Here is a 27,602-nt window from a genome sequence, read left to right on the forward strand (position 1 = left end):
AGGGAGGAAAACATGGGCTTCGGGCTGGACACTTACAGCTAGACTCCCGTTTGCATTTCCTGGGACAGGAGATAGATGGCCTCCAGGTTAGACATTGAAAATCAGTCTCCTGTTTGCTCTCCGAAATGGAAGCAATGACAGAGACAGTGTAAATAGCCAGGCTTCATCTCCTGTGGATACCTTCAAAAGCTGAGGGGTGATCTGACAAGCCCAACCACACGCCGCCCGGGCTGGGAGTCTCCACTCTGTGTTCAGTTCTGTTCATGTGTACATGCGTGCAAGTGTGTTTGTGTGTGCACGTGTATGCATGCAGGGTGTGTACAGCTGAATAACAGGAGAGGATCTGCTGGGTTCCAGCATCCTGTGTTCCCCTCCCTGGCTGCCCTTGCTCAGGGCCACCTTAAGATAACAGTCATAGCTGGAACAGAGAGGGGCTAAACCTTGTTTGAGTAAAGGGTCAAGAGGTCACATATTTCCCCTTCTTGGGGCAAGGGACACATTGCACATGGGCAGAAAGTCTCCTTGAGGGTCGAAAAGGAGGGCTCACCACCCCATAATATGTGATGCTAAGGCCACCCCATAGGCCTTTGGGCTGAAATCCAACTTGGAAAAACGTTGCACACACATGTTGGGGAGGGTCCTAGGGCAGGTCAGGTGTGGAAAAAGAAGCCAGATAATTGGCCAAAGGTAAACAAAGACCCGGAAGAACTGCCCTATATAAACGACTTAACTGCCTCTTTATCACTCTTCTTCTCCTTAGGGAGGATGCCCACACTCTTTCTCTCGGGGCGTGCATCTCTGCCTTGCTAAACAAACTGTTTCTCTGTGTTGTCTCCCACTTGTGCTATGTCTCTAATAATAAACTTTGTACCTGTTTTTACAGTTTTTACCTCCATGAGAAATGCATTTTTCACTGGGGGCAAGAGCCATGGGGTGTGGTGGCTATGATTCCTGGTTTTCATCCAGGCTACCCGGGTTCAATTCCTGGGCAGGGAATTAAGATCTTGCTTCATGCCACCACTCACTTCTGCCTCTCCAAAATCACCTCCACCCCAGTTTAAAGATACTGGAGGAGCCTGGTTAAAAGATACAAGGATTTATTCAGTTGAAAGACACTGAGCCTCTGGGCTGGGTAAAATGAAGGGCATCAGAAAGCCAGCCTCCAACTAACACTCCAGCCATGTTTATGTACATATGGAATTTATACTTACAAATATTGAATACTTGTTTAATTGGGAATTAAAGGAAATCTTGCCCTAAAATGGCCAAGATAGGGTTCTTTTGACATTCTAAAAATGATTAGAAGAAAGCCAGCTTGATAAAACATCTTTTCAAAATTTTGACCTTAAAGGAACAAAAGCCCTTCTAGGAGGAACTTGCATTTCGCTCCCTGTGCTTTTGAGATGTAAATGTTATATCTGATCTTCTTAGGCATTTTATTCCGTGTTTCGAGAGCTTGGTCTTTGCCATCCAGAAGGTATACATATGGTGTACATTTGGCAGCCAGCTGAATAGATTGGGATTCCAAGCAGTCATCTTGTCTGGCTATGCCAGCTCTCAGGAAAATTTGTTATAAGGAGTCCCAGCCCATAAGGGGCCTTGTCATCTCAACCTTTGTTGTGTCTACCTGCACAAAAAAGACCTTTAGTTTCTTAGACTATTATGGGGAGTAAACTTTCTGTATTTTAAGAAGGCTGCATTCTTTGCGCTCTCTTGTGGGGTTGCCTCTTGCGTCTTATTGGTTTGAGTTGCTATTAAGATACTATTCATCAATGGCCAGACATTGGATTCTTTAAATTGGAGAAACTTCTAAATTGCTAAATTTTTAGAGAGCTCTCATTTTAAACAGCTGTTTTATTGGTGCCTATGAAAATACCAAATTAAAAGGTAGATGCAAAAAATATATATATACATACATAAGTAAAACAGGTAACCTTAAAAACTCCCTTAGTTTAAGGGCTTCCCTGGTGGCGCAGTGGTTGAGAGTCCACCTGCCGATGCAGGGGACAGGGGTTCGTGCCCCGGTCCGGGAAGATCCCACATGCCGCGGAGCGGCTGGGCCCGTGAGCCATGGCCGCTGAGCCTGCGTGCCCAGAGCCTGTGCTCCGCAACGGGAAAGGCCACAACAGTGAGAGGCCCGCGTACTGCAAAAAACAAAAACAAAAACAAAAATACAAAACAAAAAAAACCTCCCTTAGTTTAAAACTAACAAATAAAAACTGTTTTAGGAAGCCTTATTTGTGGTCTCAGCTTCCCTTCAATGGTTCTTGCAGATGCTAATAAAAACATTAGCTTAATTAATGTTAATTAGGTTGATTAACAGGAGAATAAGAAGAAACTGAGGGGAAAGTCAAGAGACTTCTTCCCAACGAAGTGAAAAATTTAAAGGGACTTATCCCAACAGAATGGAAATCTTTAGATGATTATTAGGAAATGGGATAAATAAAATGGATTTTGATAGGATTAAAACAAAAGTTTTGACTACCTGGGGTTGGATAGACCAAAGGGACCCCCCAATTAGTCCCCCCAACATTAAAGTGCACTCTATTAACCCCTATTTTGAAACAAAATTTAAAGGCTGGAAGAAAATTACACTGAGATACCTGACTAGCATTTGCTTGGGACAACAGTGAGATCAATTAATGAAGTTAAGATTGACAAAAGGGCCTGTGTCCCTTGGCTTGACCCCTCACTGGGGACCCCAAAGCTTTATATACAAAAATGGATAAAATGGCCAGGGGATAAAAAAGAAAGTTTCTGGACTCCTTGTAAGACCAAGACTTGTTGATGGGGTCCTAATGGAGGCTTAAGTTAAAGGTACAAGAGTTATAAATTTGAAATAAAATCTTATAAAAACTGGTGTATTTAAATGGGATTTATATAAGATGGTTACATCTCTTTTGTCTAATTGTACTGTGGGATAGACATTACATCTCTATGAGGAATGCTTCCCCTGACTGGTATTATAAGACAGGGCATATAAATCTGCCCCTTAGGCAGTATTAATTAAACATACTAAAAGAAACCAATAGGGACTTCCCAGGTGGCACAGTGGTTAAGAATCCACCTTCCAATGCAGGGGAAATGGGTTCGATCCCTGGTCAGGGAACTGGAGCCCACATGCATGCTGCAACTAAGAGTTTGCATGCCACAACTAAGGAGCTGGAGAGCTGCAACTAAGACTCGGTGCAACCAAAATAAATAATTAATTTAATTAAAAGATTTTTTAAAAAAAGAAAGAAACCAATATAGTTACCTGCGCCCACACAGTATAAAGTAAAAACTGGGCCCCAAAATTCAGGGAGTAATAAAAGCAATAATAAATATTTTTTGCCCCTAGGGTAAATTGCTCTCTTTAATTTGTGCATGCACAAAGAGGGTCTTTGTAGAATACCTTGTGCATAAATTTTTGAAGGTATGATAAATTGAATCCCGAAGTTCTAGAACATAGAACTCTTGATTTCCAGTTTAGTGGAAAATCTTCTTGCTGATATTAAAAAAGCAAATGAAAGAAAATGTAATTGGGCAAATCAATCTTTTAATATCATTTAGGCAGCAGACCAGTTCTTTGGGGAATTAAAAGCAACTGTCTTTGTCTTGCCAATCTACAAATCAGAAATGTAAATACAGCCCACAATGACCTGAGACTGAGCCTAATTAGCTCAATCAGATTGAACCTGAAGCTGAAGAGGGAAAAAAGGAAAAAAGAGGCCTTTTATCAATAAAACTCAAACTGTTGGTGCTCTTGCCTTCTGAGATGGCCCACATTCTGTCTGTGGTGTGTGTTTCTCCCAGGGCCGTCTTGCCTTTTGAGACGCGAATAGCATTCTGCCTATGGAAAGTGTATCTCTCTAAATAAACTCAGCCATAAAAAGGAATGAAACTGGGTCATTTGTAGACACGTGGATGGACCTAGAGAGTGTCATACACAGTGAAGTAAATGAAAAAGAGAAAAACAAATACCGTATATTAATGCATATATGTGGGATCTAGAAAAATTGTATAGATTATCTTATTTGCAAAGAAGAGAGACGTAGAGAACAAATGTATGGATACCAAGGGGGAAAGGGGTGGGGGTGGGAGGAATTGGGAGATTGGGATTGACACATATACACTACTGACACTATGTATAAAATAGACAACTAATGAGAACATACTGTATAGCACAGGGACTCTACTTAATGCACTGTGGTGACCTAAATGGGAAGGAAATCCAAAAAAGAGGGGATATATGTATGTGTATAGCTGATTCACTTTGCTGTACAATAGAAACTAACACAACATTGTAAATCAACTATACTCCAATAAAAATTAACCAAAAAATTAAAAGTAAATAAATAAATCCACTTCTTACCTATCTAATAAATAAATAAAAACTAAACAAGGAACGAGGGGAAGATGGCAGAAGAGTAAGATGCGGAGATCACCTTCCTCCCCACAGATACATCAGAAATACATCTACAAGTGGAACAACTCCTACAGAACACCTACTGAACGCTGGCAGAAGACCTCAGACCTCCCAAAAGGCAAGAAAGTCCCCACGTACCTGGGTAGGGCAAAAGAAAAAAGAATAAACAGAGACAAAAGGATAGGGACGGGACCTGCACCAGTGGGAGGGAGCTGTGAGGGAGGAAAGGTTTCCACACACTAGGAAGCCCCTTCGCGGATGGAGACTGCGGGTGACGGAGGGGGAAAGCTTCAGGGCCGCGGAGGAGAGTGCAGCAACAGGGGTGCGAAGGGCAAAGCGGAGATTCCCACACAGAGGATCAGTGCCGACCAGCACTCATCAGCCCGAGAGGCTTGTCTGCTCACCCGCCGGGGTGGGCGGGGCTGCGAGCTGAGGCTCGGGCTTTGGTCGAAGCGCAGGGAGAGGACTGGGGTTGGCGGCGTGAACACAGCCTGCAGGGGGTTAGTGCACCACGGCTAGCCGGGAGGGAGTCTGGGGAAAAGTCTGGACCTGCCGAAGAGACACGAAACGTTTCCTTCCCTCTTTGTTTCATGGTGCGTGAGGAGAGGGGATTAAGAGCGCTGCTTAAAGGAGCTCCAGAGACTGGCCCGGGCCTTGGCTAAAAGCGCGGAACCCAGAGACGGGCATGAGACGCTAACGCTGCTGCTGCCGCCACCAAGAAGCCTGTGTGCGAGCACAGGTCACTATCCACACCCCCCTTCTGGGGAGCCTGTACAGCTCGCCACTGCTAGGGTCCCGTGATCCAGGGACAACTTCCCCAGGAGAACACGGCGCGCCTCAGGCTGGTGCAACGTCATGCTGGCCTCTGACGCCGCAGGCTTGCCCCGCACTCCGTGCCCCTCCCTTCCCCCGGCCTGAGTGAGCCAGAGCCCCCCAATCAGTGGCTCCTTTAACCCCGTCCTGTCTGAGCGGAAAAACAGACGCCCTCCAGCGACCTACACACAGAGGCGGGGCCCAATCCAAAGCTGAGCCCCTGGGAGCTGTGAGAACAAAGAAGAGAAAGGGAAATCTCTCCCAGCAGCCTCAGAAGCAGCGGATTAAAGCTCCACAATCAACTTGATGTACCCTGCATCTGTGCAATACATGAATAGACAACAAATCATCTCAAATTGAGGAGGTGGACTTTGAGAGCAAAATTTATTATTTTTTCCCCTTTTCCTCTTTTTGTGAGTGTGTATGTGTATGCTTCTGTGTGAGATTTTCTCTGTATAGCTTTGCTTCCACCATTTGTCCTAAGGTTCTATCCATCCGTTTTTTTTTTTCTTCTTCTTGTTTTTAAAAAAGAAAAAATTTTTTCTTAATAATTATTTTTTATTTTAATAACTTTATTTTATCTTACTTTATTTTATTTTATCTTCTTTCTTTCCTTCATTCCCTCCTTCCCTCCTTCCTTCTTTCCTCCTGCCCTCCCTTCCTCCTTTCTTTCTTTTTTCTTTCTTTCTTCCTTCCTTCCTTCCTTCCTTCCTTCCTTTCTTTCTTTCTTTTCTTTCTTCCTTTCTTTCTACTTTTTCTCCTTTTTATTCTGAGCTGTGTGGATGAAAGGCTCTTGGTGCTGCAGCCAGGAGTCAGTGCTGTGCCTCAGAGGTGGGAGAGCCAACTTCAGGACACTAGTCCACAAGAGACCTCCAAGCTCCACAAAATATCAAACAGCAAAAATCTCCCAGAGATCTCCATCTCAACACCAGCACCCAGCTTCACTCAACAACCAGCAAGCTACAATGCTGGACACCCTATGCCAAACAACTAACAAAACACGAACACAACCTCACCCATTAGCAGAGAGACTGCCTAAAATCATAATAAGGCCACAGACACCCCAAAACACACCACCAGACGTGGACCTGCCCACCAGAAAGACAAGATCCAACCTCATCCACCAGAACACAGGCACTAGTCCCCTCCACGAGGAAGCTTACACAACCCACTGAAGCAACCTTAGCCACTGGGGACAGACACCAAAAAAAATGGGAACTACGAACCTGTGGTCTACAAAAAGGAGACCCCAAACACAGTAAGATAAGCAAAATGAGAAGACAGAAAAACACACAGCAGATGAAGGAGCAAGATAAAAACCCACCAGACCTAACAAATGAAGAGGAAATAGGCAGTCTACCTGAAAAAGAATTCAGAATAATGTTAGTAAAGATGATCCAAAATCTTGGAAATAGAATGGACAAAATGCAAGAAACATTTAACAAGGACCTAGAAGAACTAAAGATGAAACAAACAATGATGAACAACACAATAAATGAAATGAAAAATACTCTAGATGGGATCGATAGCAGAATAACTGAGGCAGAAGAATGGATAAGTGATCTGGAAGATAAAATAGTGGGAATAACTACTGCAGAGCAGAATAAAGAAAAAAGAATGAAAAGAACTGAGGAAAGTCTCAGAGACCTCTGGGACAACATTAAACACACCAACATTCGAATTATAGTGGTTCCAGAAGAAAAAGAGAAAAAGAAAGGGACTGAGAAAATATTTGAAGAGATTATAGTTGAAAATTCCCTAATATGGAAAAGGAAATAGTTAACCAAATCCAGGAAGCACAGAGAGTCCCATACAGGATAAATCCAAGGAGAAATACGCCAAGACACATATTAATCAAACTGTCAAAAATTAAATACAAAGAAAACATATTAAAAGTAGCAAGGGAAAAGCAACAAATAACACACAAGGGAATCCCCATAAGGTTAACAGCTGATCTTTCAGCAGAAACTCTGCAAGTCAGAAGGGACTGGCAGGACATATTTAAAGTGATGAAGGAGAAAAACCTGCAACCAAGATTACTCTACCAAGCAAAGATCTCATTCAGATTTGATGGAGAAATAAAAACCTTTACAGACAAGCAAAAGCTGAGAGAGTTCAGCACCACCAAACCAGCTTTGCAACAAATGAGAAAGGAACTTTTCTAGGCAAGAAACACAAGAGAAGGAAAGACCTACAATAACAAACCCAAAACAATTAAGAAAATGGGAATAGGGACATACATATTGATAATTACCTTAAATGTAAATGGACTAAATGCTCCCACTAAAAGACACAGATTGGCTGAATGGATACAAAAACAAGACCCATATATATGCTGTCTACAAGAGACCCACTTCAGACCTAGAGACACATACAGACTGAAAGTAAGGGGATGGAAAAATATATTTCATACAAATGGAAACCAAAAGAAAGCTGGAGTAGCAATTCTCATATCAGACAAAATAGACTTTAAAATAAAGACTATTAGAAGAGACAAAGAAGGACACTACATAATGATCAAGGGATCAATCCAAGAAGAAGATATAACAATTGTAAATATTTATGCACCCAACATAGGAGCACCTCAATACATAAGGCAAATACTAACAGCCATAAAAGGGGAAATCAACAGTAACACATTCATAGTAGGGAACTTTAACACCCCACTTTCACCAATGAACAGATCATCCAAAATGAAAATAAATAAGGAAACACAAGCTTTAAATTATACATTATCCAAGATGGACTTAACTGATATTTATAGGACATTCCATCCAAAAACAACAGAATACACATTTTTCTCAAGTGCTCATGGAACACTCTCCAGGACTCATATCTTGGGTCACAAATCAAGCCTTGGTAAATTTAAGAAAATTGAAATTGTATCAAGTGTCTTTTCCGACCACAACACTATGAGACTAGATATCAATTACAGGAAAAGATCTGTAAAAAATACAAACACATGGAGGCTAAACAATACACTACTTAATAACGAAGTGATCACTGAAGAAATCAAAGAGGAAATAAAAAACTACCTAGAAACAAATGACAATGGAGACACGACAACCAAAAACCTATGAGATGCAGCAAAAGCAGTTCTAAGAGGGAATTTTATAGCAATACAATCCTACCTTAAGAAACAGGAAACATCTAGAATAAACAACCTAACCTTGCACCTAAAGCAATTAGAGAAAGAAGGACAAAAAAACCCCCAAAGTTAGCAGAAGGAAAGAAATCATAAAAATCAGATCAGAAATAAATGAAAAAGAAATGAAGGAAATGATAACAAAGAACAATAAAACTAAAAGCTGGTTCTTTGAGAAGATAAACAAAATTGATAAACCATTAGCCAGACTCATCAAGAAAAAAAGGGAGAAGACTCAAATCAATAGAATTAGAAATGAAAAAGGAGAAGTAACAACTGACACTGCAGAAATACAAAAGATCATGAGAGATTACTACAAGCAACTCTATGCCAATAAAATGGACAACCTGATAGAAATGGACAAATTCTTAGAAATGCACAACCTGCCAAGACTGAATCAGGAGGAAATAGAAAATATGAACAGACCAATCACAAGCACTGAAATTGAAAGTGTGATTAAAAATCTTCCAACAGGGTTTCCCTGGTGGCGCAGTGGTTGGGAGACCGCCTGCTGATGCAGGGGATGGGGTTTGTGCCCCAGTCCGGGAGGATCCCACATGCCGTGGAGCAGCTGGGCCTATGAGCCATGGCCACTTAGCCTGTGCATCCGGAGCCTGTGTTCCACAGTGGGAGAGGCCACAACAGTGAGGCCCACATACCGAAAAAAAAAAAAAAAATCTTCCAACAAACAAAAGCCCAGGACCAGATGGCTTCACAGGCGAATTCTATCAAAAATTTAGAGAAGAGCTAACACCTATCCTTCTCAAACTCCTACAAAAAATAGCAGGGGGAGGAACACTCCCAAACTCATTCTACGAGACCACCATCACCCTGATACCAAAACCAGACAAGGATGTCACAAAGAAAGGAAACTACAGGCCAATAGCACTGATAAACATAGATGCAAAAATCCTCAACAAAATACTAGCAAACAGAATCCAACAGCACATTAAAAGGATCATACACCATGATCAAGTGGGGTTTATTCCAGGAATGCAAGGATTCTTCAATATACGCAAATCAATCAACGTGATATACCATATTAGCTAATTGAAGGAGAAAAACCATATGATCATCTCAATAGATGCTAGAAAGCTTTTGACAAAATTCAACACCCATTTATGATAAAAACCCTGCAGAAAGTACGCATAGAGAGAACTTTCCTCAACATAATAAAGGCCATATATGACATACACACAGCCAACATCATCCTCAATGGTGAAAAACTGAAAGCATTTCCACTAAGATCAGGAACAAGACAAGGTTGCCCACTCTCACCACTCTTATTCAACATAGTTTTGGAAGTTTTAGCCACAGCAATCAGAGAAGAAAACGAAATAAAAGGAATACAAATCAGAAAAGAAGTAAAACTGTCACTGTTTGCAGATGACATGATACTATACATAGAGAATCCTAAGGATTCTACCAGAAAACTGCTACAGCTAATCAATGAATTTGGTAAAGTAGCAGGATACAAAATTAATGCACAGAAATATCTTGCATTCCTATACACTAATGATGAAAAATCTGCAAGTGAAATCAAGAAAACACTCCCATTTACCATTGCAATGAAAAGAATAAAATATCTAGGAATAAACCTACCTAAGGAGACAAAAGACCTGTATGCAGAAAATTATAAGACACTGATGAAAGAAATTAAAGATGATACAAAGAGATGGAGAGATGTACCATGTTCTTGGATTGGAAAAATCAACATTGTGAAAATGACTCTACTACCCAAAGCAATCTACAGATTCAATGCAATACCTATCAAACTACCACTGGCATTTTTCACAGAACTAGAACAAAAAATGTCACAATTTATATGGAAACACAAAAGACCCTGAATAGCCAAAGCAATCTTGAGAACGAAAAACGGAGCTGGAGGAATCAGGCTTCCTAACTTCAGACTATACTACAAAGCCACAGTAATCAAGACAGTATGGTACTGGCAAAAAACCAGAAAGATAGATCAATGGAACAGGATAGAAAGCCCAGAGATAAACCCATGCACATATGGTCACTTTATCTTTGATAAAGGTGGCAGGAATTACAGTGGAGAAAGGACAGCCTCTTCAATAAGTGGTGCTGGGAAAACTGGACAGGTACATGTAAAAATATGAGATTAGATCACTCCCTAACACCATACACAAAAATAAGCTCAAAATGGATTAAAGACCTAAATGTAAAGCCAGAAACTATCAAACTCTTAGAGGAAAACATAGGCAGAACACTCTATGACATAAATCACAGCAAGATGCTTTTTGACCCACCTCCTAAAGAAATGGAAATAAAAACAAAAATAAACAAATGGGACCTAATGAAACTTCAAAACTTTTGCACAGCAAAGGAAACCACAAACAAGACCAAAAGACACCCCTCAGAATGGGAGAAAATATTTGCAAATGAAGCAACTGACAATGGATTAATCTCCAAAATTTATAAGCAGGTCATGTAGCTCAATAACAAAGAAACAAACAACCCAATCCAAAAATGGGCAGAAGACCTAAATAGACATTTCTCCAAAAAAGATATACAGATTGCCAACAAACACATGAAAGAATGCTCAACATCATTAATCATTAGAGAAATGCAAATCAAAACTGCAATGAGATATCATCTCACACCAGTCAGAATGGCCATCATCAAAAAATCTAGAAACAATAAATGCTGGAGAGAGTGTGGGGAAAAGGGAACACTCTTGCACTGCTGGTGGGAATATGAATTGGTACAGCCACTATGGAGTACAGTAGGGAGGTTCCTTAAAAAAATACAAATAGAACTACCATATGACCCAGCAATCCCACTACTGGGCATATACACTGAGAAAACCATAATTCAGAAAGAGTCATGTACCAAAATGTTCATTGCAGCTCTATTTTCAATAGCCTGGAGATGGAAACAACCTAAATGTCCATCATCGGATGAATGGATAAAGAAGACATGGCACATATATACAATGGAATATTACTCAGCCATAAAAAGAAACGAAATTGAGCTATTTGTAATGAGGTGGATGGACCTAGAGTCTGTCATACAGAGTGAAGTAAGTCAGAGAGAGAAAGACAATACTGTATGCTAACACATATATATGGAATTTGAGGGAAAAAATGTCATGAAGAACCTAGGAGTAAGACAGGAATAAAGACACAGACCTACTAGAGATTGGACTTGAGTATATGGGGAGGGGGAAGGGTAAGCTGTGACAAAGTGAGAGAGTGGCATGGACATATATACACTAGCAAACGTAAAATAGATAGCTAGTGGGAAGCAGCCGCATAGCAGAGGGAGATCAGCTTGGTGCTTTGTGACCACCTAGAGGGGTGGGATAGGGAGGGTGGGAGGGAGGTAGACGCAAGAGGGAAGAGATATGGGAACATATGTATATGTATAACTGATTCACTTTGTTATAAAGCAGAAACTAACACACCATTGTAAAGCAATTATACTCCAATAAAGATGTAAAAAAAAAAAAAACTAAACAAAACAAAAGCAAACAAATTCAAACTGCTTGAAAGGCTCCCTCACCCAAAATCGAATTAACGGCCTCCTTAAGGATTTATCAAGGACAGATACAAATCTCAAAGTCTTTTCTGCAAATAGTAATAAGCCTTAATTATCTGAGTAAATAAATTTAACTTACACCAACTGTCATTTATAAATTAGTAAGTTTATATTGTAATACCTGATTCATGACTCAGATTTAAAATGAAGTTATGAGATCTCTAGTTATGTCTGTTTATACATCTGTGTGTACATTATACATATGATACATCTTTACCTTCAGATAGTATTATCAAAATTAAATTTATAGAAGAGCTGTATCTAATTGACTTAAAAGTAGCATTTACAAATTAAATATTTTTAAATGTAGTAGAAACTAACCCAAATGAATTTCAAGTTCACATGATCTGGGAAATATTCAATATTAAATTAATATTCAGTATTAAAGTTCAAGTTTGTTGGTTTAATTAATACAGATATATCTTACTTTTTATTACACTTAGCTATACTAAAAGTCAAATAAGGTCATATTATCTCTATTATAAAATTTATCAGTGAGAAAAATAGCTTGGGATGGTGGCTGACTTGGTGTCATGTCTCAAAGTTTTCATGGATAATCTAAACATAATTGTTGAGAACAAATGAATTAAATAGATATAAATGGGGTAAGAGCTTTTAGGCGAACCCTTGAAGAATAATTATGTTTTATGGTATATCTACTTAAAAATAGTTTCTCTAGATTTTTGGTAACTTGAAACTTTAGAATTTTGGTAAGTGAATTTAAATGATGGAAATTTATTAAATATCTAGACCATTTCCAAATAAAATAAGATACTGAAATATTAATTACTGAATATAGGCTTCATTTTGCAGAGAAACTAAAGATATTTCGGACTATTAATGAAAATGTTTGGTGCCACACTAAAAATAGTCTATAAAAAAGCACATATTTTTAGAAATCATAAATAATATTTGTAAGTTTGCCGATCTACAGAATGCTAATGTAAAAGACAGTGCATCGTTGCTTACTTCTTAGCTTTTACTAGAAATTACAGTACTTAAACATTAAGAATTCTAATTAATATACATAATTAAAACTACTAAAACTAATAAGGGTAACAACTTTGCATGAAAGGAAAAGGACATAAAGAATGAACATTTTGTTATGGGAAAAGAGAGTCATTTTGTTCCGGAGAGAAAAAAAAGGAAGAAAAAGCACTGGACTAAATCTGAAAGTAAAAAAGACAGTTATAGAAAGTTTGTGGGAAAGGAACCCTGAGAAAAGAGTTTTGTGCATGGTCAGGACTGGCTAGAATTAAAATAAAATTTAATTGAGTAAATAAGTTTAAATATTAAAAGTAAGCTGGTACAAAACTAGAATTTGGTTTTCTCTCCAAGTTTAGAGAACAAAGTTTTCTTGGAATATTGATCTGCTTTTGATAACAGATTGTAACGTTTCTTTACCTTTTAAATAATTTGTTGTAGCTTCTGTATTTGCCTTTAAAATCTTTAATGTCACGTTGGGTGAGTGAATAAGTATTGTTTCACACTGACCTATGATCCTATTTGACCCAGTGTTTTAAAAACCTTTTGATATCTTTGACAAACTTCCCAAGTCAAATTCCAAATGAATTCTCTTGACTTCTAGCTGACTTTGTGATGCTTCAAAGGGCCACTGAAACATCCCAAAGAGAGATATTAAACTAATTAGGGTTGTTGAGTATATTCAATTACATGGGAAATATTGTCAAATAAGTTGTGATAAACTTTCTTAGGCTATATTATATGGGTATATGTCATTAATATAGAGCTTCTAAAAATTATATGAAATTCCTAAAAATCCGATATGTCCTGGTATAGTGTTATTAGTCATAATTCTAATTATTATCTTAAAATGTTGTATGTCACAGAATGTTGTATATTCTTTGTCAGTTATGTTGTAATCAGATATTTAACCATGCCATTTAAAATCTTTTGTCTTTTATAGACAGTCATTGTTTTATGCTTTTACAAAATCAAGATCTTCAAGATTCACAGAAAGGACTTTTTGACAAATAAGGTTTCTGATGACTTGTAGATCATACCACTGAACTGGGTAAGAAATTACAAAACTCTAATGGAAAACCTGATGACTTCATCCAGATCAGCAGGAATCAATTTCATGGGACTGAATGAACTAATAAACACAATTTGTATTTTATAACTTTTTTCTGAAATATTATTGACTTTTAATATTTATTTTCCAGAAAACCTTTCCTCTTACACTATGACCTACAAAAAAATGATAAAGTATACCTTTGTAACCAAAGATGAAATATTTAGCTTTTTCTCTCTACCTGATCCCTCCAGAATTTGGCTTTTCCAGCTGGCTCCCCTCTGGACTTTATAGCTTATTGCAATCCAGATTACAACTAGTTATACTCATCATTATTTTAATCTGTTCTCTCTTTGTTGTTTTCAAACTATGCTTTTTGTCTCTCTCTGCTCCACTCTGAGCTATATTACTTATATTCTGTCTATTTTGTAATATTGTTGTTTCTTAAATTACCTGATGTGTAACCAGGCCTCCAACAAAATTAATGATGGCTAAAAGTCTTGAGGCAATGATCACATATATAACTCTATACAGAATAATTGTAATAGTGCAACTCTAGATATGGGAAGAAGTAACAAGGGAAAAACATTTCCTGGATCATGATAGACTAGTAAGACAGATGATCCAGAGAATTTTAGGTTATTAACAGAGCCTAATCCAGATATAGCACATGAATGGCCTATCACTGAGATCTTCGCCTTACTTAGGAATTAGTGTTCTTAGCGCCACGGGACAAATAGGTCATGAAATGCCTCCCAAACCTTGGTCGAATTTATGACCAACAAAGGGCACTGTAAAGAAAAAAATGTTGCCTGCCATTCCAGTTCTATAAGGATCAAGCCATTAGCCACTGCAGTTGCCCACAAACAGTGAGCTCCAAGGGGAATTCAGGATAGAGAAAAACAAGAAACATTCTGTGTTTTGGATATACTGGTCCTTAAATAGTTAAGATGTATATCTAAGGGAAATTTTTATTTTTTGTGGTATGCAGGCCTCTCACTGTTGTGGCCTCTCCCGTTGCGGAGCACAGGCTCCAGACGCGCAGGCTCAGCGGCCATGGCTCACGGGCCCAGCCGCTCCACGGCATGTGGGATCCTCCCAGAACGGGGCATAGAACCCATGTCCCCTGCATCGGCAGGCAGACTCTCAACCACTGCGCCACCAGGGAAGCCCCTAAGGGAAATTTTTAAATGACCCCAGATTCTTACATCTTCCCATACAGAGAAAAGCACTAAAATCATTAAGTTGAGATTTCTCTTCTTTGTGATTAGCACTAATCTTTTGATGCTTGACTACATGTTTTTCCAGCAAAAAGTTTGTATATATCCTGGCTCCTCCCTTACCTCTTCAGAGCAGTTCCTCAGAGCTATCTGAGAGGCTGTCTTCTGGGCGATAGTCCTCAGTAAGTTTCTTAATAAAACTTAATTCTCAGCTTTTATGTTGTGCATTTTTCTTTCATTTGACACTTGCTATCTGTCTCTGAACCCCAAGTGGAAGCAGAGACAGAAGCTCCTTGGTCTTCCCTGGATGACATTAGGAGCTGAGGCCCCTGTCCCAGTCCAACCCATCTACTCACCCAGGATCAGCAGTAGCAGCCACAGAAACATGGGGATGTGGCCTGGTTGAGGGCAGGGAAAGTCTGTCTCACCATAAGCCAGGCTTCTTTCTCATCCACGAAAGAGGACAGAAGGGAGGTACTCAGATGAGATCTGCAAGAGTTAGAAAAGGGGAAGTAAAAGAATTATATCTTGCTTTGGGTTCTGAAAAATTAACACAACTACCTTCCTAAATGTTGTTTGTATTTCAACCCCGGCAGCTGTGCAGTTTTAGACGTTGACAGTTATCTTCTAGCAGCTCAACTCTCTCTGGAGAAATGTCTCCAAGGCTGTGCTGGGTTCTCTGAAATGCCACACTATAGATTTGCTAGTATTCAAATAACTTTTTTTCATTTTTCAAATGGAAAAACCCTTCCATTACCTTGAATTCATACAACATCTGGTTCTGCATAAGGCTCCTAATATAGACATACCTGGTGACTGTGGTGTCCTGCTATGTTTTATGGTGTAAGTCACAAAAAGTCAAAGGGTCAAAGCAGACACGAAAGCCTTTTAACTTTACATAAACTGGCACAAAGTTGTTGAGGAGGAAAATTTTTTTTAAATTCACCAACTACAAAAGGAGCTGCCCCTAAATTCCTCCCAGGTGCAAATTAGGAGATAAAAGAACAAGCCTTAGGTAGGAAACTGTTTTGTGCCCCATCTCAGCCTATAACCAGTGCTGTGCCTGGACAGGTCCTTGTGATTCTTATTATGATTGCAAGACACCCTCAGCAATAACCACGAAGAAACTTTGGGAAAAAAAAGTTTATTACTCATAGGTCCTGGAAAGCTTTTATTGGGGTGGAGGGTGGGGCTTAGTGTTTTGAGGGCTCACTCTTTATTGGTGAATTTAAAATATAAAAGCCAGAAGTTAAAGCACAGGAAGAGAAAAAAACAAGAGGCCCAAATGGTCAGTTATCAAAATCAACCAATATCTCTAAAACAAAGGAGCCTGGGGGGCAAAGGAGGGCAGTGGGGTGGGCTTTGGTGCTGCCTTTTATCTAGTGGCTGGCAATGTGTTTATTCAAAGTAGCTCTTTGAAGTGGATGCCTCAGCAATCAAAGTTTAAGTCGGGCACTTGCATTATGAAAGAAGGAACAACTGTTAGGACCCACGTTACAGAACCTCTGTTTTTAAAGCCAGAGCCTTTATCAGAGAGGCCTTCCCTGGCCTTGCAATCAAAGAGGTCTCACCTGATTATTTTCTGTTTCAAGCCCCTGTATGCTTGTTTTTCATAGCATTTTATCATTATTTGTAATTATTTCCTCTATTTTCTTGTTTGTTTTTAGGTCTTCTCCTCAGCTATCATTCAAGGGCCCATGTTTAGCTTACCCATTGTTGTATCCCTTGTACCTCTACCAATTTTCTCTTGCAGGGAGGCATTAAATAAGTATTTTTTGAGAAACTATGAAAAACTCTGGACCAGGGTTTCTTGACATTTATTTCATTAGCACTTCCCTAAGGGGCCTTTTCAGATTTTTTTTTCTATCCACCCCCCTCCTCTATGAAACATTAATAGCACAGATACACTGTATGTATATATATACATAAAAAGTAAGACTTTTTTTTCACCTCCACAAGGATCAATTTTTGCTGCTTGTAGGGTGGTATCACCTCTGTTGGGAATGCATGCTCGAGACGTAGAGACAGACCATTCTCAGCAATCTAACTACCAGGATAGAAAGTTATGACCATTCAAAGACATCTTTGTATTAGAAACAGAAACCTCTGATCAAGTTTCCCTTCTTTGTGGAGGCTATCCTGAGGCTATAATGGAAAGAAGTCCTCTCCTTTAACCAGATGGCATTCTTTTGTTCCCCCCCCCATGAGAGTTACCAAATTTTGTTTTTCTGTATGCATTTACGTGGTTATGATGTTCCTTTCTCTCCTTAGACTGTAGTATCACAGGGCTGAAAAGAGTCTGGTGTATTCTCCATCACATTTTCTTTCTTTTCTTCCTTCCTCCCATCCCTTATTTCCTCCTACACTCCTTCCTCCCTTCCTCTCTTTTTTTGTTGTAGAAAGAACAGTTAACATGATATCTATCTTAACAAATTTTTCATTATACAATACATTATCGTTGATTATAGATACAATGTTGTACAGCAGCGCTCTAAAGCTTAACTTAATCTTGCGTAACTGAAACTTCATGCCAGTTGACTAGTAACCCCTCAGTTCCTCCTCCTGGCAACCACAGTTCCACTCTGATACTATGAATTTGATTATTTTAGATAGCTCATGTAAGTGGAATAATGCAATGTTTGTTTTTCTGTGACTGGCCTATGTCACAACATAATTGTCCTCATGTTTCACCCATGTTGTCACAAGTTGAAGAATTTCCTTCCTTTTTTAAGGCTGAGTAGTTTTTCATTGTATGTACATATAACAGGGAAGAGCCAATCCTGTCTCCATGTTGGATCTGTTTCTTTACTTTAACCTTTGCTTCCTGTTGCTTTTGTTCACTAAAAGGACACTGTGTATACATAATGGCCTGCCTTTGGGAACCCTGCCCCTCTGCCTGAATGTTAAACCAAAGTGTCTTTGTTTAGGGAAGCAAACTGACCCTGTCCGCCTGGGAACAGCTGCAAGAGAGAAGAAATTAGCATGTCCCCTCTCCGAGGCTGGCCATTCCAGGAGATATTTGCAAGACTTATGGCCTTTTTATTTTACTTCCTCACTTCCTCCCACCCTCTGTTCTATAAAAGAAACTGACATCCAGACCCCGATAAGATGTTTTTTTTTTAGACACTAGTCTGCCATTTTCTCTGTCTGCCAGGTTTCCAAATAAAGTCATTATTCTTTGCCTCAACACCTTGTCTCCTGATTTATTGGCCTGTCATGCAGCGAGCAGAGGGAACTTGGACTCAGTAACATATATACCATGCTTTCTTTACCCATATATCTAGTGATGGACAGTGAGGTTTCTTCCACATCATGGTTATTGCGCATAGTGCTTTAATGAACATAGCAGTGCTAATATCTCTTCAAGATCCTGATTTCAATTATTTTGGATGAATACACAGAACTGGGATTGGTGGATCATACAATAGTTCTATCTTTAACTTTTGTTAGAAACTTTATACTGTTTAATATAGATGCTGTATCTTACAGATTAATAAATGATGCCTTACTAAATTTGGTGAAACTTACAAGAGGAAAATAAAGTGAGGAGGTGCAACAAAGTCAGGTTTAAGCCTCTGCAGTCAGGGAAATATGGATTCTGGTCTTAGCTCTATCCTCTACTGACTGTATGAACATGGCAAACTACTTCCCCAAGATTGTTAACCATGGACAATATCACACACTTAAAACATACTTTTTTTAAAATAATTCCAGATAATATGTGTAAGTTTTCCATACATAATAGACCCAATAATTAGTCATTGGTAACATTTTTTGGCTAGTAGAATATCAGTAGGGATCAGTATGATATATCATTTGGAGGTATTCTCTAAGTTTTGGGTCTTAAAAATTGTATATTACAAAGAGATAAAGTTATGCTGAAAAGGCTAAAAACATAACACCTTTATGAAAGTGTTGGTTATAAAAGGTGGATGCATTTACACTTCCAGTAATGATGGAAGAAGAAACGGAACTAACCTTTCTTTTGAGGATCACTAGAAATGCTGGGCGAAATTCTTTTAAAAGTCTCTTTCAAGGTACTGAAGAGATAATAAGACAGCGAAGAATTCTGAGACACGATTAGAGAAGAAAGGAGCCCAGGGACAAAAACCTGGCTTCTGAAACCACTTGTTTAAAAGGGCACTTGCCAAGTCCACAAAGGGCAGCAGGGAGGCTTGTGCTTTAGCACAGTCCTGTGGGATTGGGAGACATGGACTGGTATTCATGCTGGTGTGTGTGGAAATGTTTAAAATATGATTGTAAAATTAAAAAGAATAAAATACTGCCATTTGCAGCAACATGAATGGATCTAGAGAATACTTAGCTTAGTGAAACAAGTCAGGCAGAGAAAGACAAATACTATATGATATCAGTTACATGTAAGTAATCTAAAAAATAATACAAATGAATAAATATACAAAACAGAAACAGACTCACAGGCATAGAAATCAAACTTATGGTTACCAAAGAGGATACAGAGAGAGGTAGGGAGGGATAAATTAGAAGTATGGGATTAACATATACAAACTATGATACATAAAATAGATAAGCAACAAGAGTTTACTGTATAGCACAGGGAATTATATTCAATATCTTGTAATAACTTATAATGGAATATGATCTGCAAAAAAAAAAAAAACCGGAAGCAGAACCAAATCATTGTACTGTATACCTGAAACGAATGCAATATCATAAATCAGCTATACTTCAATAAAAAATATATATATGGCTGTAAAATTTTTGACAGTTCCTCAATTTAGAGGTGGAGTCTATACTCCCTCCCCTTGTATCTGGACAAGTTTGTTAGGTGCTAAGACCCAATAAAACTGTGGTGGAAGTGATACTGTAATTTTTGAATTAGTTGATAAGATGTTATAGATTTACTATCACATTTTTTTTTGAAGCTTAAGCCAACATATAAAAAGTCTGACTACCCTGAGGCCACCATGTTATGAGGAAGTCCAGACCACATTGAAGGGTCACACATACACACTCTAATTGACTGTCCAGGTTGAGGTCCCAACCTATAGCCAGCATCAACCACCAGACACGCAGGTGAAGATGGCCCCTTATGATCCATATAATAGATCCAAGAATTCAAAAAGGAGTCACTGTTCTTGTCATGAGTTGGGTAACTGAGAAGAAATAGATAAATAAAAGATAAAATATTATACTAAGTTGTTTTCATTTATTTAAATAAAACTCTTAATTATATTTTACTCCATTGCATATAAACTAATTTTGTCTATTGAAAATTATTAAATTACATTTAATAATTGGACTTTTTATTTAAAAGTCAAGCATGGAGGAATGTGCTAATGGTTTTAGTCTCAAGTGACTACACACAGGGAAAAATGACAAATTGTAAAATTAGTAATATGGCAACATTGCCCACTACATGGAGCCTTAGAAAATTGTGAAGCATGAAAATAAATGATCAGATTTTTGAAGGTTTTCATTTTTCTCTCTTTTTTTTTTCAAATCCAATCTATAGCAGTAATGGGTCTTGGAATCCTTGCCAATACTATGCAGAAACAGTAAATATAAATTCATGTAAATTTAAGCATAGTGTGTACTTTTCAGGTTAGTGTGGAGAGAAGAAAAGCAGTCAGGCATTGAGGGAGCTCACCTTCTCCAACTCCCCCCATAGAGCAGACATCACCTCGACCTCCACCTATTTTCTGAAACCCAAGTATGGTACCAATAAAAAGCCATTGACTATAATACTACTCCTGTATCCAGGGACCATCAACCCACCTGAGATGGAGAGTGGCACCAGTTCACAGAACTGGGCCCCCAGGCCATTGTCAGCCTCACAGGAGTAGCTTCCAGAATGCCCTGCAGTTAGAGAGAGGTTGAAGGATGCTCCTTCTCCAGAGGGCACTGAGCTGCTACCCAGGTTGATGTCCTCATGATAAAACCGGTACAGGATTGGGGTGGGGGATGTAGGGGCAGCTCCAAGCCTCACAGCAAAGCTCTACCATATCCACCATGACAGCCTGGGTCCTGGGACCCCTGAGGGTGAGGACAGGACAAGATGTTGGAACTAACAGACCCAAAAAGGGCTATCAGAGAGGATTTGTGATGCTGCATTAGACTCATGAATTCCCATACCAGGATCTCAGCATTGGGCCTGGCTCTTGGTCATTGTGTATTCCTTCCATTCCTGTATCCCCATTAGAGCAATCAGAGGTTGTTTTTTCAAAGTGTCTTTAGAAATTTGGGGAAATATCAGTTCTGGGTAATTGTCTAGAGACATGATCATTTGTCGTTCTCATCTTATTTACTTCTAATGCCAACCCAACCACCTTTGTGTTTTCTGCTATGAAAAAAAAAGATGTCAGCAGTTTAACTTGTGAAGGTAACCCATCCTCAAGTTGTTGGTGGTTCTCCACATCACTGATCACTAGGATCTCCTGGAATTTCCTCATGACTCCTGGCTCTTTGTTGGGGGATTTCTGTCTGAGATGAATGGGAGTGAAATTTACTTCTCACAGAAATATTCACCACCTTGTTCTGGATGGGATTGTGGCCATTGTCAGCTCTATAGTAATATTGGCCAGCATTGTACTCCTTCACAGCTGGGATCTCCAGGTCTGCTGACAGGAAATGCTGGGCTTCTGTCCCAGACTTGTTCCTGTGGCCTCTCTGTGCTAGGAAAATGTGATGTCTCCTGTGCCCTCAGCCACTGAGCAGAGTAGGGTGAGATCCCCTCCTTCAGTCTCTTGTCCCCCAGGGACCTGGGTATCTAAGCTTACATTAGAGCCCAGGACTTCTAGCTGAATAGAAGATGACATATGAGAACCCTGACTATGAAAGACTCTGGGAACAGAAGGTAGACTTATTTCAGCCTCTAATACAAGGAGTGGGAATATGGGTATTGCTTATGTAACATATTACAAGTATACAATGGTAAGGAATCCATGGTAATTATCCTTGAAGAATGTGGATACAGATACTTTCAGGTCCTAACCCAGATCTGGGCTAATTTCATGGATAGCAATCATTAAAGAATCATGATGAATCATCCACTACATGAGAGAAGAAACATTTTTTTTGGATGAGTCACTGTGCAGACACATACCTTTTGCATAGAATTAAGAAGTTCACTGGTAGCATCAGTCTACCTTGAAAAAGGCACTGTTCCTAATAATGTCAATAAAAATTCCTCCATTATTCCCAATTTCAAGGATCAACACAAATTGTCACCCTCTCCTCTGATCACTCCAGTTCACTTTGATTTCTGCTCTTCTGACTCTTCATTTTAGCCCCATATGTGTTGCAATCCAGCATGTGGAGACATTTGGAGAGCAGGAGCCTTGTCTTTTAAAGTTCCCAACCCTCTACTAAATGCCAATGCACACAGTTGGTGATCAATGAAGATTTGATTGATGATATTACTTTAATAAGAAGAGAAAGATTATAAGGAGCTTAGTCCATTTGTTATTCTTATGAAATGCCAAGAGCAATTTGGAGAGTTTCTCTAGTCCAGCTCCTACTTTCCACAAGGACAGAAGTTGAACAAAGAAACAAAAGACTAGCCATCCATGCTGAAGCTACAGTGTTCATGTTTTTCCCCATGCTCAGCCCCACTGATACTTATTCTGCCCGTGAATTTAAGATTGGAGGCTCCAGTTTCTGACACTGTGAGTCACTGTCTCTGCATGGCACCAGTAAGACCCTGAGTCTTCACTCCACATGGTGGGGAACTAGAGCTCTGGGGAGCTGCTCTAGCCTAACCCCAGGGTCCTACTATCTCTGAAGAAGCAAACTGGAGCTGGGCATCTGAGCTCTGTGGAGAAGGATGGGTCTTTCAAGAGAGATCAAGGTCACTGGGCCCTCCTCAATGGGCCCAGAAGAGCTGACTGTCAGCCCAGGACATGGAAACAGCTCTGGAGAGAAGGATCACAACAGTTTTCAGAGCAGTAAGATTTACAGTTCCTGCTGAAAAGTACCTGGTGAGAAACAACTCCAGCAAACAGGACATTCAGAACCAGACATGCCACGTACCATGTCTCCCTTACATGGTCAAACCACAAGCACTCCAGTTCATGTTTGATGTATGGGTAGCTTTCCCCTATGAAGTACCCACCTGCTCTGCTACCACTGTCTCCTATCCACCCCAGCTCCCACAGGAGTGACAGTTTTACTTAAGACTTCAATCCTTACTACTCTTTACTATTTCTGTTTTTAGAGTTTTCTTCCAGTAACAGTACAGTAATATTTGCCACTGTCACTCAAAATGCATTTTGGATAGGAAAGCTTGAGACTTCATCTGTAAAAGCAATAATGCTTTTCTATCTTTGTAATAAGTCACTGTCTTTATTTTCCAAGCCTTTTCTCTTTGGCATATCAGAACTACACTGTTTCATTCAAAGACAGAAGAGGGAGCCAGGACAGTGAACCAGTCTGAAAGAGAGGGGAGGGGGGAACAGGATTTTTCATTTCTGCAGAGAATCCAATGTCTGACCATCTCCCTTATTCTTAGGCAATGAGATGTGTCAGGTGTAACCTCTTCATCTTTAGACAAGATAGAAGTTTCAACCCATTCCTTAGTCACTCAGAGATGCATCTTATTTTTCCTGAGGAGATATCTTATTCAACTTGGGCTGCTCTAACAAAATGCCATAAACTAGGGGGCTTACCAACAGCACAAATTTATTTCTCACAGTTCTGGAGGTTGAAAGTCCAAGATCAGGGTGCCAGCATTGTCCAGTTCTGGTGAGGACCCCTTTCCAGGTTGCAGACTGCTGACTTGTATTCTCATACAGCAGGAAGAGACCCAACTAGTTCTCCAGCCTCTTCTTATAAGGGCACTAATCTCATTCATGAAGAGCCCACCCTCATTATCTAATTACCTCACAAAGCTTCCACCTCCAAATACTATCACATTGAGAATATGGTTTTAACATATGAATGGGTAACAGGCTAAAACATTCAGTCCATTACAGGGAATGTCAAGGTAAACATAACTTTTTACATGGATACAGGGTGTTCTGCTAAAGCTCCTACTTCTTAGCTCACTCCATTGGTGACTTCACATAGGGGACCCTTGTCCTCAGTGAACATTTTGCTTTCCCACCCCTTATGCTTTCATCCAGTCTTTAACGGCACCACATTGTATTGTAAAATCATGTTCTGTTCCTTCTTCTGAGCTTGCTAGATGAAACAACCAAGTGGCCTGGATAACGGGAATAAGCTGGTTACTGGAATAAGATCTAGTATCTTTGTTTTTTATCTTCTTTTAACATCTTTATTGGAGTATAATTTCTTTACAATGGTGTGTTATTTTCTGCTGTATAACAAAGTGAATCAGCTATACATATGCATATATCCCCATATCTCTCCCCTCTTGCGTCTTCCTCCCACACTCACTATTCCACACCTCTAAGTGGACTCAAAGCACTGAGCTAATCTCCCTGTACTATGAACTGCTTCCCACTAGATATCTATTTTGCATTTGGTAGTATATATATGTACATGCCACTCTCTCACTTCCTCCCAGTTTATCCTTCCCCCTCCCTGTGCCCTCAAGTCCATTCTCTACATCTGCATCTTTATTCCTGTCCTGCCCCTAGGCTCTTCAGAACTTGTTTTTTTGTTGTTTTTTTTTTGTTTTTAGATTCCATACATATGTGTTAGCATACGATATTTGTTTTTCTCTTTCTGACTTACTTCACTCTGTATGACACTCTCTAGGCCCATCCACCTCACTACAGATAACTCAATCTCATTTCCTTTTTTGGTTAAGTAATATTCCATTGTACATATGTGCCACATCTTCTTTATCTATTCATCTGTCGATGGACACTTAGGTTGCTTCCATCTCCTGGCTATTGTAAATAGAGCTGCAATGAACATTGTGGTACATTACTCTATTTGAATTATGGTTTGATCAGGGTATATGCCTAGTAGTGGGTTTGCTGGGTTATATGGTAGTTCTATTTGTAGTTTTTTAAGGAAACTCCATATTGTTCTTCATAGTGGCTGTATCAATTTACATTCCCACCAATGGGGAAGAGGGTTCCCTTTTCCCCACACCCTCTCCAGTATTCATGGTTTGTAGATTTTTTGATGATGGCCATTCTGAGGTAATACTTCATTGTGGTTTTCATTTGCATTTCTCTAATGATTAGTGATGATGAGCATACTTTCATTTGTTTGATGGCAATCTGTATATCTTCTTTGGAGAAATGTCTATTTATGTCTTCTGCCCATGTTTGGATTGGGTTGTTTGTTTTTTTGATATTGAGCAGCATGAGCTGCTTGTATATTTTGGAGATTAATCCTTTATCAGTTGCTTCATTTTCAAATATTTTCTCCCATAGTGAGGGTTGTCTTTTCATCTTATTTACGGTTTGATTTGCTGTGCAAAAGCTTGTAAGTTTCATTAGATCCCATTTGTTTATTTTTGTTTTTATTTCCATTTCTCTAGGAGGTGGGTCAAAAAAGATCTTGCTGTGATTTATGTTGAAGAGTGTTCTTCCTATGTTTTCCTCTAAGAGTTTTACAGTGTCTGGCATTACATTTAGGTCTTTAATCCATTTTGAGTTTATTTTTGTGTATGGTGTTACGGAGTGTTCTAATTTCATAATTTTACATGTACCTGTCCAGTTTTCCCAGCACCACTTATTGAAGAGGCTGTCTTTTCTCCATTGTACATTCTTGCCTCCTTTATCAAAGATAAGGTGACCGTATGTGTGTGGGTTTATCTCTGGGCTTTCTATCCTGTTCCATTGATCTATCTTTCTGTTTTAGTGCCAGTACCAAACTGTCTTCATTACTGTAGATTTATAGTATTATCTGAAGTCCAGGAGCCTGATTGCTACAGCTCTGTTTTCCTTTCTCAAGATCACTTTGGTTATTCAGGGTCTTCTGTGTTTCCATACAAATTGTGAAATTTTTTATTCTAGTTCTGTGAAAAATGCCATTGGTAGTTTGACAGAGATTGCACTGAATCTGTACATTGCCTTGGGTAGTATAGTCATTTTCATAATGTTAGTTCTTCCAATCCAAGTTCGTGGTATATCTCTCCATCTATTTGTATCATCTTTAGTTTCTTTCATCAGTGTCTTACAGTTTTCTTCATACAGGTCTTTTGTCTCCTTAGGTAGTTTTATTCCCAGATATTTATTCTTTTTGTTGCAATGGTAAATAGGAGTGTTTCCTTAATTTCACTTTCAGATTTTTTGTCATTATTGTATAGGAATGCAAGAGATTTCTGTTCATTAATTTTGTATCCTGCTACTTTACCAAATTCATTGATTAGCTCTAGTAGTTTTCTGGTAGCATCTTTAGGATTCTCTATGTATAGTATCATGTCATCTGCAAAGAGAGACAGTTTTACTTCTTCTTTTCTGATTTGGATTCCTTATATTTTTTTTTTTTCTCTGATTGCTGTGGCTAAAACTTCCAAAATTATGCTGAGTAATAGTGGTGAGCGTGGGCAGCCTTGTCTTTTTCCTGATCTTAGTGGAAATGGTTTCAGTTTTTCACCATTGAGAATGATGTTGGCTGTGGGTTTGTCATATATGGCCTTTATTATGTTGAGGTAAGTTCTCTCTATGCCTACTTTCTGGAGGGTTTTTATCATAAATCGGTGTTGAATTTTGTCAAAAGCTTTGTCTGCATCTATTGAGATGATCATATGGTTTTTCTCCTTCAATTTGTTAATATGGTGTATCACATTGATTGATTTGCATATATTGAAGAATCCTTGCATTCCTGGGATAAACCCCACTTGATCATGGTGTATGATCTTTTAATGTGCTGTTGGATTTTGTTTGCTTGTATTTTGTTGAGGACTTTTGTTCATCAGTGATATTGGCCTGTAGTTTTCCTTTTTTGTGACATCTTTGTCTGGTTTTGGTATCAGGCTGATGGTGTCCTCCTCCCTCTGCTATATTTTGGGAGTGTTTGAGAAGGATAGGTGTTAGCTCTTTTCTAAATGTTTGGTAGAATTCGCCTGTGAAGCCATCTGGTCCTGGGCCTTTGTTTGTTGGAAGATTTTTCATCATAGTTTCAATTTCTGTGCTTGTCATTCGTCTATTTATATTTTCTATTTCTTCCTGGTTCAGTCTTAGAAGGTTGTGCTTTTCTAAGAATTTGTCCATTTCTTCCAGGTTGTCCATTTTATTGGCATATAGTTGCTTGTAGTAATCTCTTATGATCCTTTGAATTTCTGCAGTGTCAGTTACTTCTCCTTTTTCATTTCTCATTTTATTGATTTGAGTCTTCCTTTTTTTCTTGATGAGTCTGGCTAATGCTTTATCAATTATGTTTATCTTCTCAAAGAAGCAGCTTTTAGTTTTATTGATCTTTGCTACTATTTTTTCCTTCATTTCTTTTTCATTTATTTTTGATCTGATCTTTATGATTTTTTTCCTTCTGCTAACTTTTGGGTATTTTTGTTCTTCT

General features: G+C 39.0%; 1 pseudogene; it reads right to left on the reverse strand.

The window, feature by feature from the left end:
* Positions 1–19,058: 19,058 nt before the first annotated feature.
* Positions 19,059–27,602, reverse strand: part of LOC137209182 (Fc receptor-like protein 2) — a 28,638-nt pseudogene continuing 20,094 nt past the window's right edge.

Source organism: Pseudorca crassidens, chromosome 2 (genome assembly GCF_039906515.1).
Source record: "Pseudorca crassidens isolate mPseCra1 chromosome 2, mPseCra1.hap1, whole genome shotgun sequence".
Taxonomy (NCBI): domain Eukaryota; kingdom Metazoa; phylum Chordata; class Mammalia; order Artiodactyla; family Delphinidae; genus Pseudorca; species Pseudorca crassidens.